The sequence below is a fragment of the Anabrus simplex genome, chromosome 13 (assembly GCF_040414725.1).
Source record: "Anabrus simplex isolate iqAnaSimp1 chromosome 13, ASM4041472v1, whole genome shotgun sequence".
NCBI lineage: Eukaryota > Metazoa > Arthropoda > Insecta > Orthoptera > Tettigoniidae > Anabrus > Anabrus simplex.
In genome coordinates, this window is record NC_090277.1 from 96,881,646 (window position 1) to 96,899,064 (window position 17,419).

The 17,419-nt window shown below is 40.4% G+C and overlaps 1 protein-coding gene across 2 annotated transcripts in view; it reads right to left on the minus strand.

Annotated features, from left to right (window-relative positions):
* Positions 1-17,419, minus strand: part of MICAL-like (protein) — a 376,633-nt gene that overhangs the window by 127,521 nt on the left and 231,693 nt on the right. Inside the window, exon 1 of one of the 2 annotated variants that reach the window (XM_067157279.2) lies at positions 15,264-15,353. The exons of the other annotated variant lie outside the window; for it this stretch is intronic. The gene's annotated coding sequence lies outside the window, so the exon portion shown is untranslated. Of the gene's footprint in view, positions 1-15,263; positions 15,354-17,419 lie in introns of those variants that run through there. 2 annotated transcript variants of the gene reach the window in all.

The window sequence follows — 17,419 nt, forward strand, 5'->3', positions numbered from 1 at the left end:
TAAAGCCCGGATTTCTATGCAGTAACAGGTTAAATTACAAACTAATTTGGTTAGTAGAAAGTGTCGGCCACCCGCTCTTTCATAATGTGGCAAGCGTAACATAAATTATAGGGGTTCTGATTGGCCTAATGTTTATGCGATCCCCATAGCATAATCTTTGTGAAGGTAGGCTATACTTGCTGCTCGCTTCAGTAACTTTGCATTCTAACCTATTAATGCATGAAAGTCCGGACTCGTATTTATTGCTCATTCTTCCACCTCTAGCCGTGTTCTTGTCTTCCATCGTATCCTGTAAGTTGACCTACGTTGACGGGTGTCACGCTGCCTTGTGATAGTGACCCCAGATAACCTTCAGAAATCCTGTCTCACATATGGAGACTAGCCTTGGGAAGAGCCGACCAAGCCAGATGTTTGACCTGTTTACCCTGCCTGGCTCGTTTCGTTCTTAAAAACCTTCCAACTTCTATATTACACGAGCCAGATGCTACATCGGCTGATTTGTTCCCATACCGTCGAAACCTTATTACCTTTACATAATACAACTTCCCTTTCATTTATGAGACCTGGAATCACGGTTGACGGAGACCTAGCTTAACACGAGGAAAATAAGCCAATATTCATTCCATTGTTATATATGCTACAAACGTTGTTGACAAATACTGCACATATACCAGTATTGGCATGCTTCAGAGCAATCAGAAGCAACTTCAATAATTCTAATTATAACAATTTAAAATAATATGTTCAAAATTTCCCGCATTTTTAACAATCTATCACGGTTTCCTTCATAACTCTCTTACTGTTTCACGGATAATTATAATTTTTTCAGAGTTTCCTCCCATAGTGTTGTGCTACAATCTGTACCTCACTCAATCAATGGGATTTAAAATAGATTTTATATAACATTTTTATTTAAAAAACTACTAATATTTTCTAGTGCTCGGAATAAAACTGCAACAAAAATCCAAATCACAGTCTGTTAATGATTGAGGTTCATTTTGTAGCTTGAGGCTTGATACACACTTTAAAAAAGGAAGAGTACGAACATTCTTATAAACTTGGAATGTATAATGGAAACAGTGAAATACTGTCAAAAAGACGGAAATTTTGTACATTTTATTTTAAAATATTAAAATTATTAAAATTCTGAAATTATTGAAGTTGCTTCTGGTTGCCAGGAAGCATGCCAATACTGGGATATGTGCAGCAATTGTCAACAACAATTGTAGCATATTTAACAAGCTGGGTCTCCCCCCTTAAACAGTATATAATAATTATCGACGGACTGAGTCCTGTGTAGTCAATTCAGTGATTTTCGCGCCAAATCTGTTGGTTTTTGATGCCTGTCTCACAGGATATTTTTTTATACTCCGTGGGACGTAAGCCTATACACCAAGGGTACAACAACCTTACTCTTTCTCCCCTGTTAATACTGAAGATAGTGATTTTTAGTTATTTTCTACCTGTAGGGTTCGATTCAGTGTCGCCAACCATACAGTTTAGGGACGCTACTTGCCGACACAACATCTTACAGTTACTGTTAATCTGGTACGGTGGCACTGTACAGTCATGGTTTATTTCATGATTTGCGTGAAGTACGTATTGCGACTGCCGTATTGTTAAAATCACTAATGTTACATTCGCGGGTACAATTAAAGCATATTTTCGTTTTCTGTAGGATTGTAAATCTGTTAGGGTAATACCAGGTAAGCAGAATTGTGGCAAGTTCGAATAATACATTTAATTAAGTAGTTGGTATGAAATGACGAACGTAGTATGTTATTAATTCCGGTCTTATTTCGCCCAATACGTTTAGAATTCGATTAAGATGTCTAAGAAGCAAGAAAAATATGATAGAAAGCCTCCGAAAAGGAAATGGCGTATGACTTTTAGTGCCGGTGGTGTCCGAGGAGAAGTTCGGTTCGCCAGATGCAGGTCTTTTGATTTGACTCCCGTAGGCGACCTGCGCGCCGTGATGAGGATGAAATGATGACGAAGACGACACATATACACAGTCCCCGTGCCAGCGGAATTAACCAATTATGGTTGAAGTTCCCGAGCCTGCCGGGAATCGAATCCGAGACCCCTGCAACCAGAGGCCAGCACGCTAACTATTTGGCCATGGAGCCGGACTTCCAGAGTTGGTTTTTCCCTCGGACTCGGTGAGGGACCCCACCTCTGCCACCTCAAGGGCAGTGTTCTGGAGCGTCAGACTTTGGGTCGGGGATAAAACTGAGAAGAAGGACCAGTACCTCACCCTGGCTGCCTCATCTGCTATGCTGAACAGGGGCCTTGTAGGGGGATGGGAAGATTGGAAAGGATAGACAAGGAAGAGGGAAGGAAGCTACATTGGCTTTAAGTTAGGTACCACCTCGGTGGAAGAGAAGTGGGAAACTACGGAAAACCACTTCGAGGATGACAAGAGGTGAGAATTGAACCCCCTCTACTCAGTTTACCTCCCGAGGCTGAGTGGACCCCGTTCCAGCCACCGAGTCTGTTTTCAAATTTCGTGGCAGAGCTGGGAATCGAACCCGGGCCTCCGGGGTGGCAGCTAATCACATTAACCACTACACCACAGAGGCGGAACATTCATTTACCAGACAGAACATAGACGAATAAGGACAACGATATTTTAAAATACACTGAACAAAACCCTTCGTGTTGTAATCGTCAATGGACAAAAGTAAAATAAATGAAACAAACAAAATATTCATCGGGATTTGAACACGGGGCGCAAAAGTGTGAAGCCACGGCGCCACTGCGTCGGTTAAAGTTACTGCGCGCTAACAGGCATGTAAAGCACGTCGGAAAATTCGACCGTCATTTTCTCCGAAACAGTCGAGCGTCTACGGATAAACCGAAATATGTGTTCGCTTATTAGTAATTTCGACTCCTCTTTCGCTGAGCGGGTTGTCCCCTCCTTAGTGTTGATGTTACCTTTACCATCCACTCTTCCAAAGTTCTTGATGGCCTGTACGGAAACGGCTTGGCAGTTTATTTCATTCAAATTCGCCGACTTCCCATCAGGCACGCAACTTTGTGAGATCTAAGAAGAAGAGACCTAAGACCAAATGCCCCTATTTGTGAGAAAGAAACGCTATTTATTTCCCATTCATCTTACGAACTCATTTCCCGTCCTCTAAACAACTGTCTCAATAATTTACACCAGAATATTGCCTTGGGACAAAACTAGCGGTTCGCCGACATTAGAGCACCATGTTTCATCAGAAGTCTGATAACGAACATCATTGTTCTAAAAATGTTATCCTTTGAGAGATTACGTCAAGTCGCAGGTATTTGTGGCGGCAGCTTTGCCCAATAAAACAGGTCCCCATAAAACAGTCGGCTTACGTGTTATATCTTTGAATGGAAACCACTAAATCACTTCCTAAAGCAAAACGAGCCGAGATATTGTATGTTAATTAACGGAGTACCTCAGGGCTCGGATTTCACCTTCCTTCTTTTTGCATTGTAGATTTATAATCACATTCTGTAATACATGCAATAGGGGACAGTTTAAAATATCGAACTGTCTGCAATAATTAGCAATTTTATGAATGAAAAATATCAAACAAATGAATAATGGATGATAATTGTACACCAGAGGAAGGTGAAATTATGTAGAACGAGTAATAAATATGACAAGAGATAGAAAACGGCGAGCAGTATCACTGAAGACGTAATTGATTCCAGCAATCAGGTATTTTTCTCTCTACAATACGGCCATCTCTTGCATGGGAGGACGGCATGAAGATATATGTATCATACAGAAACGTGGCAACACCTTCGCAAGCATTTACCAACGAATATGTCTAAGTAAGTTCATCCACTTTGTATGCAAATCAATAAAATTAACATTCTTCCTTTATCTGCAATATAAACAGTACCGGATAACTCATGACTCCTACGTCATACTTTTACAATATTCCAGAGACCTCTATAGTTTTGTTTGCTTCGTACGAAAGGTGGTGTTGTGGCGGTTATTACTGAATTAATGACATATTTAAAACTATAACCTGAAAGGAATACATTGAACAGAAAGGCAGAAACCCTGTAAGCATTTTTTCTTTGTTTGTAGAATTCTTCTTCTTTCTCTTCCTGGGTTTTTCTTATCCTTTGAGGTTGACGCTCTATGTGTTTGAATGGAAACCACTAAATCACTTCCTACAGCAAAACGAGCCGAGATGTTGTATGTTAATTAACGGAGTACCTCAGGGTTCGGATTTCACCTTCCTTCTTTTTGCATGGTAGATTTATAATCACATTCTGTAATACATGCAATTAAGCACAGTTTTACGGCACGATGGATTTCCTGACGCCAATTCTATCTGGAGGGAAATACTGACTGTTGCGTGTTTCTGCAATGGTTGGAAATGTGGTATATAAATGTCTATGAAGACTAACACATACATCCAGCCCCTGCACTAGAGAATAACCAGACGCTGTTAAAATCTCCGGCCCGACCGCGAATCTAAGTTTATTTCGTGCGTGCGTGATCTAAGTCTCATGGGGCCTGGCGTTGTCTTGAAGGGCATAACATTCTTTCTATTCGTGAATCCATTCCACTTCTACAGAACGAGTGCATTTTCCTTTGGAATATACGAACGGATAATTGAGGTGCTGAGATGAAAAACGGGACATGTCACTGAACAGAAGTTTTTAGATTTATCAATTTTTGTATATACAGTAATTGTGTATAATAATATTCTTACACTTTATAGTTAACCCCACATGCTCATTAGGAAGATTGAAGTCATATACCAAAATATGTAATCATATAATAAAGACACATACTAGGAAATTGATGTAGAAAATGACTGACAAGTCCCGTTGTTTTTATTTAAACAACAATCGTTTTATCAAAAATTAAGTTTAACTCAAAAATTCGTAGAACTGTATAGCAAAAAGTGTTTTAAATCAATGAATCATATTAATACGCATTCCAAATAAGTGTATATAAACATGTCATATAACAAAACATACATATCGAAATGGACGCTGCCATGGAAAGACAAGTCAATAACCTATGAGTATCTTGGCTTGTAACATGGAAGGGGTAATATAAAAAGGATTTTCTCACTAAGCAACCCAGCTTATTTAGTCACACTGAACGCCAGATTTCACTCCTGATCACTGTCCCAAACTTCACTTTCGCACGACGCAAATTTCAACACTGGTTTAGACAGAGTTACTGAATAAGTCCCATTTTAGCATCAACAGATGCGGAATCATATAAAGATAAGAACCACTCATATACCACCGAAATGATGACTAGTCCCGTTTTTTTTTCTCAACGCCACAATTCTGTTAAATGGGAGAACTCATTAAAAAAAAAAGATACAGCCGAACCTCCATTACTCCATTACTTGAATTTTCAGTATCCCGAAGTACTTACATTTGTATATTTTTAAATACTGTTAAAAATAATGTATTCAGTATAAACCCGTAGGTAGGTACATATAATTCAATTATGTGCTATACATTCTCAAAAACAGTATTCTCTATACGTCAAATTTCGATAACTCGAAATAAAATGTAGCTCCCGAGGCGATTCGAGATATCGAGATTCTACTGTATATAGAAACACACTATCGTGCACGCAGAGAGGAGAGCACACAGCAAATCCTAGTTCACTCATCCCAACACCACGTGTTAATTCCTCGTTAACTTTCACTAAATTTAGGGGGGTGTGTCACCATATGTTGATCATTTTATGGCAACACTCACTTGCTGAGCGTCTGAGAAAGTGTGCCGCGAAATTCTTATTAGATAGAAATCAAATTAACGAGGAACTTAAGGTAACCTTATAAAATATGTTGCGTGCAGAAACGATTGGAGAAAGGGGTTTTTAAGGTATCAAAGCACGAACTGTGCACTAATAAACTGCATGTGCAGTTGAACTACTTTTTTTTTTTTTTTTTTTTGCAAGTTGCTTTACGTCGCACCGACACAGGCAGGCCCTATGGAGACGAAATCCTTTTCTATTGGGCGGTCTTCAGTTTTCTACTTCTATCCAGGGTGACTCTAGCGATCTCGGAAACAACCGAAATAAACTGAGGACCCATTTTTCAAAAGTAATTAGATGGTAGAACGCTGGCTTTCTGAGCCCAAGATGAACTGTTGCATTCTGACTTTAATTCAGCCTCATGACATTTTAAAATAATAATAATAATAATAATAATAATAATAATAATAATAATAATAATAATAATAATAACGGCGCGTGGCCTCCAGAGAGACCAGATGCAGGTCTTTTGATTTGACTCCCGTAGGTGACCTGCGCGTCGTGATGAGGGTGCCAGGGGAGTTAACCAATTATGGTCAAAATTCCCGACCCTGCCGGGAATCGAACCCGAGACCCCTGTGACCAAAGGCCAGCACGCTAACCATTTAGCCATGGAGCCGGACATGGCGACTATGAGATAGGAAAGGCTTTGGAGTGGGAAGGAAGCCGCCATGCCTATAATTAAGGTTCATGTCAGTAGTAATAATAATATTATGGTCTCATCTACCGTGCGAGTCCACAAATCCGTTTTTACCCTCCACCCGGTTTTTCTCCTCCAATACCACCCCCAACAAACCCCCTCCACAACTTACTCACTTCCCTGCATAACTTCTCATGTATCTTTCACATCTTAGCCCTTTCCCTTACCTCTAGCACTAAACCCACCTTCGTCCAACAGCCATTATATCATCCTAGTACATACTTTTAAATCTGTGTAATATCTTTTGTACTACTTTGTAACCATCTATGCTAATAAACTCACTCAACGAAATTCATTACTTAGGCATAGGCACAAGTCGTCTCCCATCTCCTGTATATTCACATCCTTTACCCACCTCCTCCTTCCGTCACATCTTCCAAACCCGCCCGCATCTCTTGGCCAGAGAGAGGGCGTTACCCTCTAGGTGGCCCGCCCCACCCGTTGAGGGTGGGGAATGAAAACATTTAATAGATAGATAGATAGATAGATAGATAGATAGAGGGCATATAAGTCACTGCTAAGATCCAACTAGAATATAGTTCTAGTGTATGGGAATCTCACCAGAATTACTATTCAAAAACTGGAAAAAGTTCCAAAGAAAAGCACCTCGATTTGTTCTGGGTGATTTCCGACAACAGAGTAGCGTAACACAAATGTTGCGAAGTTTGGGCTGGGAAGACTTGAAAGAGAGGAACTGCTCCACTAAGTGGTATGTTCCGACCGAGCTCGATAGCTGCAATCGCTTAAGTGCGACCAGTATCCACTAGTCGGCAGATAGTGGGTTCGAACCCCACTGTCAACAGCCCTGAAGATGATTTTCCGTGGTTTTCACACCAGGCAAATGCTCGGGCTGTACCTTTATTAAGGTCACGGCCGCTTTCTTCCTTCTCCTAGCCCTTTTCTGTCCCATCGTCGCCATAAGACCTATCCGTGTCGGTACGACGTAAAGCAAGTTGTTAAGAAAGAGTATGTTCCGAGCTGTCAGGGGAAAGATGGCGCGGAATGACATTAGTAAACGATTAAGTTTGAGTGGTGTCTTTAAAAGTAGGAAAGATCAAAACATGAAGATAAAGTTGGAATTCAAGAGGACAAATTGGGGCGAATATTCGTTTATAGGAAGAGGGATTAGGGATTAGAATAATTTACCAAGGGAGATGTTCAATAAATTTCCAAATTCTTTGCAACTGTTAAAGACTAGGTAAAAACTGACAGGGAATCTGCCACCTGGGCGACTGCCCTAAATGTAGATCGGTAGTGACTGAATGAGGACCAGGACTAGAAGACTACGCCAGTGAGATCAGCACGTCCGAGTCAAATCCAGGGAACGGTGTCTCTCTGACATGGACGAAATTCACATCAGAAGAAGTAAAAGTGTCATTTATTCTTCTACAGGTGTTCTTTTGCCTGTCTGTCTGCAGAACCTGGCACTTACAGACCATTTTTCTTTCTCTGTGGCTGTATCCAGGCCACTCTTAATGGCCTGGCAAAATATTCTCTCTCTCTCTCTCTCTCTCCGAGTAGTCCATTAAGCATCAGCGGCAACGGTTTCTAAATACACTCTATGAATGGAAACTAAAGAAGGGGAAAAAAAATGTTAGCAAGCAAGCGAGATGGTATACATAATGTTTTCTTCAAGTGTCTGTCGCAAGCTTGCCAGATGGCAGTTCAGTGAAAGTCCATCGTGAAAACGCTTTCCCATTCCGACAGCAAGAACTTGCACTATAATATTTCTTGGTCTCGACAGCTGGTTTAAGAACATACATCATTGTTATGATTTTAAACCTTCTGCCTCACATCTGTTACCATTTGCCAGGTTGAGGAACTGCTTTCACCAAGAGTGAAAGAATACCGGTATTTATATTTTGTATTAAACATAAATAAATAAATAAATAAATAAATAAATAAATAAATAAATAAATAAATAATAATCTTTCTTTTCTTTCTTTCTTTCTAACCGGGCGAGTTGACAGTGCTGTTAGGAGAGCGCAGCTGTGAGCTTGCGTCCGGGCGATAGTGGGTTCGAACCCCACTGTCGGCAGCCCTGAAGATGGTTTTCCGTGGTTTCCCATTTTCACACCAGGCAAATGCTGGAGCTGTACCTTAATTAAGGCCACGGCCGCTTCCTTCCCATTCCTAGGACTTTCCTATCGCATCGTCGCCATAAGACCTATCTGTGTCGGTGCGACGTAAAGCAAAATAGCAAAAAAAATATTTCTTTCTCTCTTTCTTTTTTAATCTGTTCACTCTCCAAGGCTGACTTTTCCCTCGGACTCAGCGAGGAATCCCACCTCTATCGCCTCAAGGGCAGCGTCCTGGAGCATGAGACTTTGGGTCGGAGGATACAACCGGGGTGGAGGACCAGTACCTCGCCCAGGCGGCCTCGCCTGCTATGTTGAACAGGGAGCCTTGTCGGGGGAGGGGGGATTGGAAGGGATAGACAAGGAAGAGGGAAAGAAGCGGCCGTGGCCTTAAGTTAGGTACCATCCTGGCATTTGCCTGCAGGAGAAGTGGGAAACCACTTCCAGGATGGCTGAGGTGGAAATCGAACCCACCTCTACTCAGTGGACCTCCCGAGGCTGAGTGAACCCTGTTCCAGCCCTCGTACCACTTTTCAAATTTCGTGGCAGAGCAGGGAATCGAACCCGTTCCACCGGAGGTGGCAGCTAATCATGCTAACCACTACACCAAAATTTTCATTATAGACTGGTATGCCTTTCAGTGTTCACTCTGCAAGCCTCTGAATTTACTAACCGCCGCCACAATCCTTCATTTTTAGATATTTATGTGCCCTCGTTCAGTTCTATAGCCTACCTCTTGACTTTACATCGTTAGAAACTGAGTCTAACCATCGTCGTCTTGGTCTCCCTCTACTTCTCTTACCCTCCATTAAGTCAATTATTCTCCTACAGGCTACGCCCTCTCATAGGCCAGGAGATTCGAAGCGGTGACGGTGAGGGGCCTATACAATCATCTACCCCGGCATTTTTCTAGTGCAGGAAGAAGGAGAACCATTCTCAGGAAAGCCGACAGTGCGGATCAGCCCTCCGCCTCCCGAACGCAGAACTGCAAGGCTACTAAAACTCTAGAGGTAAGACAATTGTTGCGTAATTGCATTTGCTCCTCAGAGCTGCGTGTCTCACCTGCTCATGGGTAACTTCTCACGGCAAGTAGCCTATATGCACGCTGCAGCGACAGAACACATGTTGCATATTTTTATCATAGTTAGTTTAAAAACACTATGTTATTCATTGCAAGTAGCATGGCTAAATTAAGATGCGCATTAAAATGATCGAGCGAATGTCTGCCCACTTTGGATCACGTAGCAGTAAGCTTGCATTCGGGAGATAGTGGGTTCGAACCCCACTATCGGCAGCCCAGAAGATGGTTTTCAATAGTTTCCCCATTTTCACACCCAGAAAATCCTGGGTCTGTACCTTAATTAAGGCAACGGTCGTTTCCTTCCGACTCCCTGCCTTTTCGTATCCTATCTGTGTCGGTGCGAGCGACGTAGAGCAAATTGTAAAAAATAAAAAATCAGAATAGGTTAAAATACCATCCCGTCCGGGAATCTAACTCGCGACTCTCTGAAACTGAAGTCACTGCAAGGAACATTCAGTCAAGGAGCACGAGATGATAATAATAATAATAATAATAATAATAATAATAATAATAATAATAATAATAATAATAATAATAATTGGGAAAAAGAAGAAATACCAAGTGATTGGAAAAATGCACTCATTCATCCTTTACACAAAAAAGGGGACCAAACTAACGTCAACAACTACAGAGGTATCTCTCTTCTTCCTATAGCATACAAAATTCTATCCAAAGCATTGCAGCGGAGGCTTGAAACACATCTAGATAAACAAATTGGTGAATACCAGGCAGGGTTCAGGAAAGGGCGTTCATGTGCTGAGCAGATTTATATTCTAAAATCACTTATAAAAATAAGATCTATGAGAAATCAGAAGAGGACAATCATAACCTTCGTTGATTTCAAAAAGGCATATGATTCCATAGATCGTGGAGTGCTCATGAACGTTCTGCAGGAGTTTGGAGTGGATGAGAAATCTCTGGCCATAATTCGGCAATCTCTTACAAACACTTTTTCTCAAGTCAAATTTATGGGCGAACTCTCAAATCCATTTGAGATAAAAACGGGTTTGAGGCAAGGAGACAGCCTTTCTCCACTACTCTTTAATTGCATTTTAGAAAAAGTTATTAGGGAATGGAGGCTGAGAATGACTGAAAATGGAATGAAGAATGGGGTAAAGATAGGTTGTGGAAAAAATGCGATGATGTTGGATTGCCTTGCCTTCGCAGACGATGTCGTTCTTATTACAGACAACCGTCAAACAGCCAAGAAACAAGTCGAAGAACTACAAAATGTTGCAGTCAAAACAGGGTTAAGAATCTCTTTCGAGAAAACAGCATTCATGGATTCTATAAAAAAAGGCGACACGGACAGACTTGTTACATTGTATGGGGATATCCAGCGTGTGCAAAAATTTAAATACCTGGGAGAAATACTCACCCCCAATGGAGATGAAAAGGAGGGATTAAAGGAGAGGGTGAGAAGGATGGAGCTGGCATTCAGACTATGTCATGACACCTGTAAGTCCAAGTCTCTCTCAATTCAGGCCAAGTTAAAACATTACTGCACAGTGGTTAGAACAGAGTGCCTTTATGGAGCAGAAACCTTGACGAGGATGGCTGACCCAGTCCTTGAAAAAAGAGAAAGAAGATTCTTGCGAAAAATCTTAGGCCCTAGAAAGTCGACGAGTGACCCAAACACATTCCGGTTAAGATCGAATTTGGAGCTCTACAAGACAGTAGAAAGAATCACGACTGTGATGAGAAAAAGGAGACTGACGTTTTATGGACATATCAAAAGAATGAACCCTGAGAGATTGACCAACAGGATACTTCTTCTGCAGGAAAGGTGGAAAAAACAAGCGGGATGGCTTACACACGTGCACAATGACTTGGCAGAAATAGGTATCAAGGAGGAGGATATAAAAGAAAGGACATCATTTAGGAAGAAGGTTGCGGGATTGAGGGATGCGTCTGAAGAGCAACATGCGAAGCCACGGAACATCTCGGTGGAAGAACGAGCAAGAAGAAGTCAAAGACTCAAGAATCTTTGGCGAGAGTGTAAAGAGAAGGGTATCAGTCTGCGTGACAGAAGGAAGATTGTGTAAACGTGGCCCACAGGTGGCCGTATCGATTATTATTATTATTAATCATCATCATCATCATCATCATCATCATCATCATCATAAAAAGCATTAGGGTTAGTCCAAAACTTCTGCAACAAAAGATTCATGTCAAGACACACAAAAGCTCGGCATTACAACACAGACATAAATCCAATAGTCCTTTGTGCAAGTGAAACACTGGCGCTCAACAGAAAACAAGAATTTGAAGAAATAAAAAAAAGAAGCGGGGGGGGGGGGGGTCATTAGGAAAATCTTAAGAGCAAGATACACCGAAGACGGTTACAGGTTACAATCAATCAAAACATCAGAAAAGTTCTCAAACATCGATACTGACATTCGGAATAAAGACGAATGAAATTTCCGTTCTTCGCTCATCTGACTATTTAGAGTACCAGAAAATCGATTGACAAAAAAGGATAATAGATTATGTAACCTCGCTTAAGAACCAAACACCCTGGCTTAACGAACTTCGAAAGGACCTAAAAAACGCAAACATAAGTTTAACAGACATCCTAGAAAGAGGCATCTTTAGACACTAAGTAAGCAATTGGGAAGCTACATCAGAGCAACCACAACAAAAAAACAGTACAGACCAAAGTGGTCGGTAAACAAGCCTTCTCGGAAAGAATGAGAACCTATTGGAACAACAAGAACCCACAGAAGAAATTATTGACTTATTCGCTTAACGTCTTCCAATATTGGGAGAATTCGGTTATAATAATAATAATAATAATAATAATAATAATAATAATAATACGGCGGTACTTATTCACCGTTAGAAATATACCCCTGTACGAGGCGATTATTAAAATGACGAGAGATACACACCACCACCACCACCACCACCACCACCACCACCACCACCACCACCACCACTTCTTCTTCTTCTTCTTCTTCTTCTTCTTCTTGAATGGTGTGGCTGGACTCATTTGTTATTGTCCAGTCACGAAACCAGATTAATAACACTGACACACGTATCACTCGTAGTGAACGTTAAAAGTATAGTTGATAGAAAAAAAAAAAAAAAATAAACACCACAGGACTCTCACAAAACATGATGACCTCATATAAGACACAGGTTAAGGTGTTATGACAAACATGTTGCAATGGAAGAGTAACAACAAAGAGGCTGTTAAAGGATTATAATACAATATGTGCATCATCAAGAAACTGATTTATGCTGTTAACAAGAGCAGGAGTTAGAGAGGATAGTAAACACGAAATTCTTGTGGGGAAGGGGATGTCCATGGTAAGCAAAGAGGATAGGAAGCGCTGGCGGGGAACATCAAAAGCAGGACATTGTAACACGAGGTGATTACTGTCGGTATCAGGCAAGCCACAAACACAGGAAGTTGGGGGAGAAAGATGAAAACGATTTTTATATTGGGGAGTAAGATCATGATTAAAACGCAGACGAATAATAGATGTGATGTGGCGCCGAGAGTACGTGCCATAATAAAACCACGGTTTAGGAGGCATAACAGGTTGTAATAGATAATAAAAATGTCCCTTTTCTCGTGACGATTCATTCCAATCGGACCGCCATTCTTGATACGATATAGCCCGCACATCATGCATGAGATCAGAAGGGGGGATCGCTAGAGAGATACACACCATTATAATTCGCAGATGTACAATTTTACCCCAAAGATAATGATGTTTCAATAGATCAGCGTAATATGATATCATGGAGACAAGAAAAAAAAAGGGCATGGTGCACATCTTCATATGCTAATCCACAACATTACGACAACCATGTATTGTCGGCTGAAGCCTGGTCTTCAATGAAACAGAAAGGTTTGCCATTTATCATCCAAGACTGTGTCAGAGCTACGAGGAACTACAGAAAACATATTTAAAAAAGAAGAATGTGACAGATTAAAAGTGCCACAGATACAGAGAAACCATCCATCACAGCATTGGTGGCGCTAGTACCGTGGAATACACTGCGAGGCGCAACGATTTAGCCAAAATCCTGCATCAAGCAGTGGCATGTGGGCTCCCCCTGAAGCGAGCGTGGCGTACTATACTAGCACTCATCCAACGTGCTTAAAAAAAGGGACCACGGAATATACTGTGGCAGATCTGTTTTAAAGTGAGCATACAATCTTGGCAAATCGACCTTTCTCAATAAATAAGCCAAAGCTGTGTATTGCCCCACTGAACCACAATATTCAAACCATCCAGACGGAAAAAATGAGTAAGTACACAGCACTGGAAGAAGACATGAAAATGTGGAAGCTAAATAGCACCCGTGGTGCTGTCAACGACAGGTATCGTCCCAAAAACGTAGTAACAAGTCTGGAAAAATTACGAATAAAGCGTCTCATCTCATTGTAAGAATGCACAGAGCAGTTTTGTTGCACAGTTATATTGTTTTTGTCATAACAATGATATTTTTATACATCTGGCTTAACGTCGCGCCGACACAGATCTTATGGTGACGATTTGCTTGGTGTGAAAATGGGAAACTACGGAAAACCATCTTCAGGGCTAGGTTCGAACCCACTATCTTCCGAATGCAAGCTCACAGCTGCGTGCCCCTAACCGCATTGCCAACTGGCTCGGTATCTACGAGATACTTGATTGTATAATCCGTGTTTTGTGTATTGAGTTACACCATATTTATATACCGTAGTATTGTATATATGAGAAAATAAATGAATACAACAATAATAATAATAATAATAATAATAATAATAATAATAATAATAATAATAACTCTGTTTTGACGTCCCGTAACTTCTTTTTAAGATTATTAAGGTTTTTGGAGGCGCCGAGGTGCCGGAACGTTGTCCCGCAGGAGTTCTTGTACGTGCCAGTAAAGCTACCGACACGAGCCTGAGGTATTTGAGCACCCCAGTGTCAAACTATCATTCTATATCCGCCCTGCAATATTCAGATGTTCACGTGAATTGTAAATAAATCTTCTGTGAATTAAGTCAATGCAATCATTGTTTAAAATAAGTAGTTATTTTATGACAATGAATATTTATTTATTTATTTATTTATTTATTTATTTATTTATTTATTTATTTATTTATTTACGTTGGAGCGACGAAGGGATAGACGAAAGTTAAGAATGGGCAGGAATTGACCGTGGCCTTAATTGAGGTACAGCCCCAGTATTTGCCTGGTGTGAAAATAGGAAACCACGTAAAGCCATCTTCAGAGCTACCGACAGTAGGGTTTTAATCCACTATCTCCCGAATGCAAGCTGACAGCTACGTAACTCAAACCGCGCAGACTATCTCGGTATGAGTAAAACGCTGAAGAAGTAGATATTGTCCAATCTACTCCAAATCATCGGACACTTTTCGTATTTCAAAAAAAACCTCTGCGAGCCCAGAAAAAAAAGCGGACAATTAGTAATACCGTAATAATATATCTCAAGCACTGATGATAATGATCAAAAAGCCTCGTTCCAAATTAAAACAGTGTAGGAATACACGCACTTATTTCCTAATTTAAGTTATCTTGTAATGCTCTCTAACTAGTAAAATATCTACAGCAAAGTATTACAGCTATAGTTAGCAGATATTTGCGCACGCCTTACCTCAGCAATCGATAGTCAGCAAACACTGTTGGGAGCACGCCACTTTAAATGCTATGTGCCACCTTTCTAACTAGTGACTGTCTGGTAGCGAGCGCCTTACCACTTTGAGCAGGAAGCTCAAGAGGGCCGTGGACACGGACGGTCGGCGGAAGAAAAGAAGGGGGAGAAAGCCTTGCCTTGCCTTGCCCTCCCTCCCACTATGGAGTAACAACATTGATTCAACCCGAGTGACACAGTAATTCACTGCCATCGCGAACTTAATCAGCGAGAACAAGGCCATCAAATGATGTCCGAAAAACCTTACAAGGAGTCGCAATGTCAGTTTTATCTGACCATCTGCGGCTACCTCAACAGCAATGCCAGGATGCCGTGTCAAGGCCACGAAGAAACACTTCCTCACAAATTATTAGACAAAATTACTTCACCTTTTATGGCACATCACACGCAGATGTGATTGTTCCCTGAACAATTAAGGTCACAGAAGGTCACGTTTCTCGAATATTAAAATGATCTTGAAATGCGAATGTGAAAACCTTCTAATCAGTCAAACAAACAAAATCACATTGTTTCTTCTTTTCAACTGGGCATCTTAAAGTGCAAATCTAATAATAAGAAATCTCGGTTATTAAGTGATTCGCAAGCTGCGCTGAATGCGATAAATAATAAATATAATCTGAATCCAATAGCTGTAGCTATTAGAACCACAGCTCAACAAAGTCCGCACATCTGTTTTGACTGGATTCACGGTCATTGTGGAATATCTGGTAACGAGAAAGCTGATCTACTGGCGAAAGCAGCGGCTACATCTAATTTGGAAATTTCTTATGACAAAACGTCACCTAGCTACGCTAAAAAATATCATAAAGAAGCACGTAATCCATCAATGGAACAACATTTGGACTTCTTCCACTAGAGGCCAAGTTGCCAGAGAAATATTCTTCCCTGAGGTTTTCAACCGCCTACAAAGTAACGTGTTGGTGCCAAGCTTTGAAATTACTCGATTTTTGACTGGTCATGGCAAATTTGGTTGCTATTTTCATCGATTCAGAATTAATCGTCTTGATGGTTACGTGTGTGTTTGCGGATCCTCACAAACGGTGGATCACCTACTGTTTGAATGTGCTGCATTTGAAAGAAGAAGGCATGACTTGAACTCTCATTTGAATTATTGCAACATTTCATTATCAAAACCCCTGTATCATTTGTTTAAGAAGCCACGCTGTTACAAATATTTTATTAACTTCATCCACTTCATTTTCCGTCGATTAGATACATGAATTCTTTTTCATTGTAAAACTGAATATGTATTTTAACTACACTATGTAAAATAGAGTTCCAAACTGCTTTGGATATTTAATAATAATAATAATAATAATAATAATAATAATAATAAAGTCCTTCAAAGAAGTCAGATTAAATACTCGCTTCTAAAATTAGTAAAAAAAATTCTATATAGACGTGGTCATAATCATCTTCTTTCTCACGTTATTACCTTCTAACTACAGCAGGTACAAATGGTGCCGTATTTTAAACGAGTTTCCACTGTCTTTGATTGGCGTTTCGTCTAGGTCACAGTAAAACCCCTTACACACGAGAACGTCACCATTGGCAGAAAATGAAAAGAATAGATCTTGGTAAACAGGCCTTTCAAAATAAAAGAAATCTTTTAACAAATACCCATATAAGTTTAGAAACAAGGAAGTCTTTTGTAAAATACTTTGAGAGATGGACTATTGAAAAAATTCACAGAGTTTCTTTTTTTTTTTTTTTTTTTTTTTTTGCTATTTGTTTTACGTCGCACCGACACAGATAGGTCTTATGGCGACGATCAGAGATTTATTGGAGATAACTGGAATGTGGATTTGGACGAAAATGACGAGGACATGTTGGACTCAAAAGAATGAATCGAGATCTTCTAAAGGAAGTCAATGTGCAATGGAGACGATATTTAAATAAGGAAGTTAAAACGTGTAGGTCATACCGTGAGACATAATGACAAGCCTACATACATGCCATTCATGAATCTGGAAAAGGCATTTGATAATGATGACTGGACCAAGCTTTCTGAGATTCTGAAGGCGAGTGGGATCAGATACCGAGAACGAAGAATTATCTACAATCTACATAAAAATCAGTCTGGAGTGATAAGAATCGAG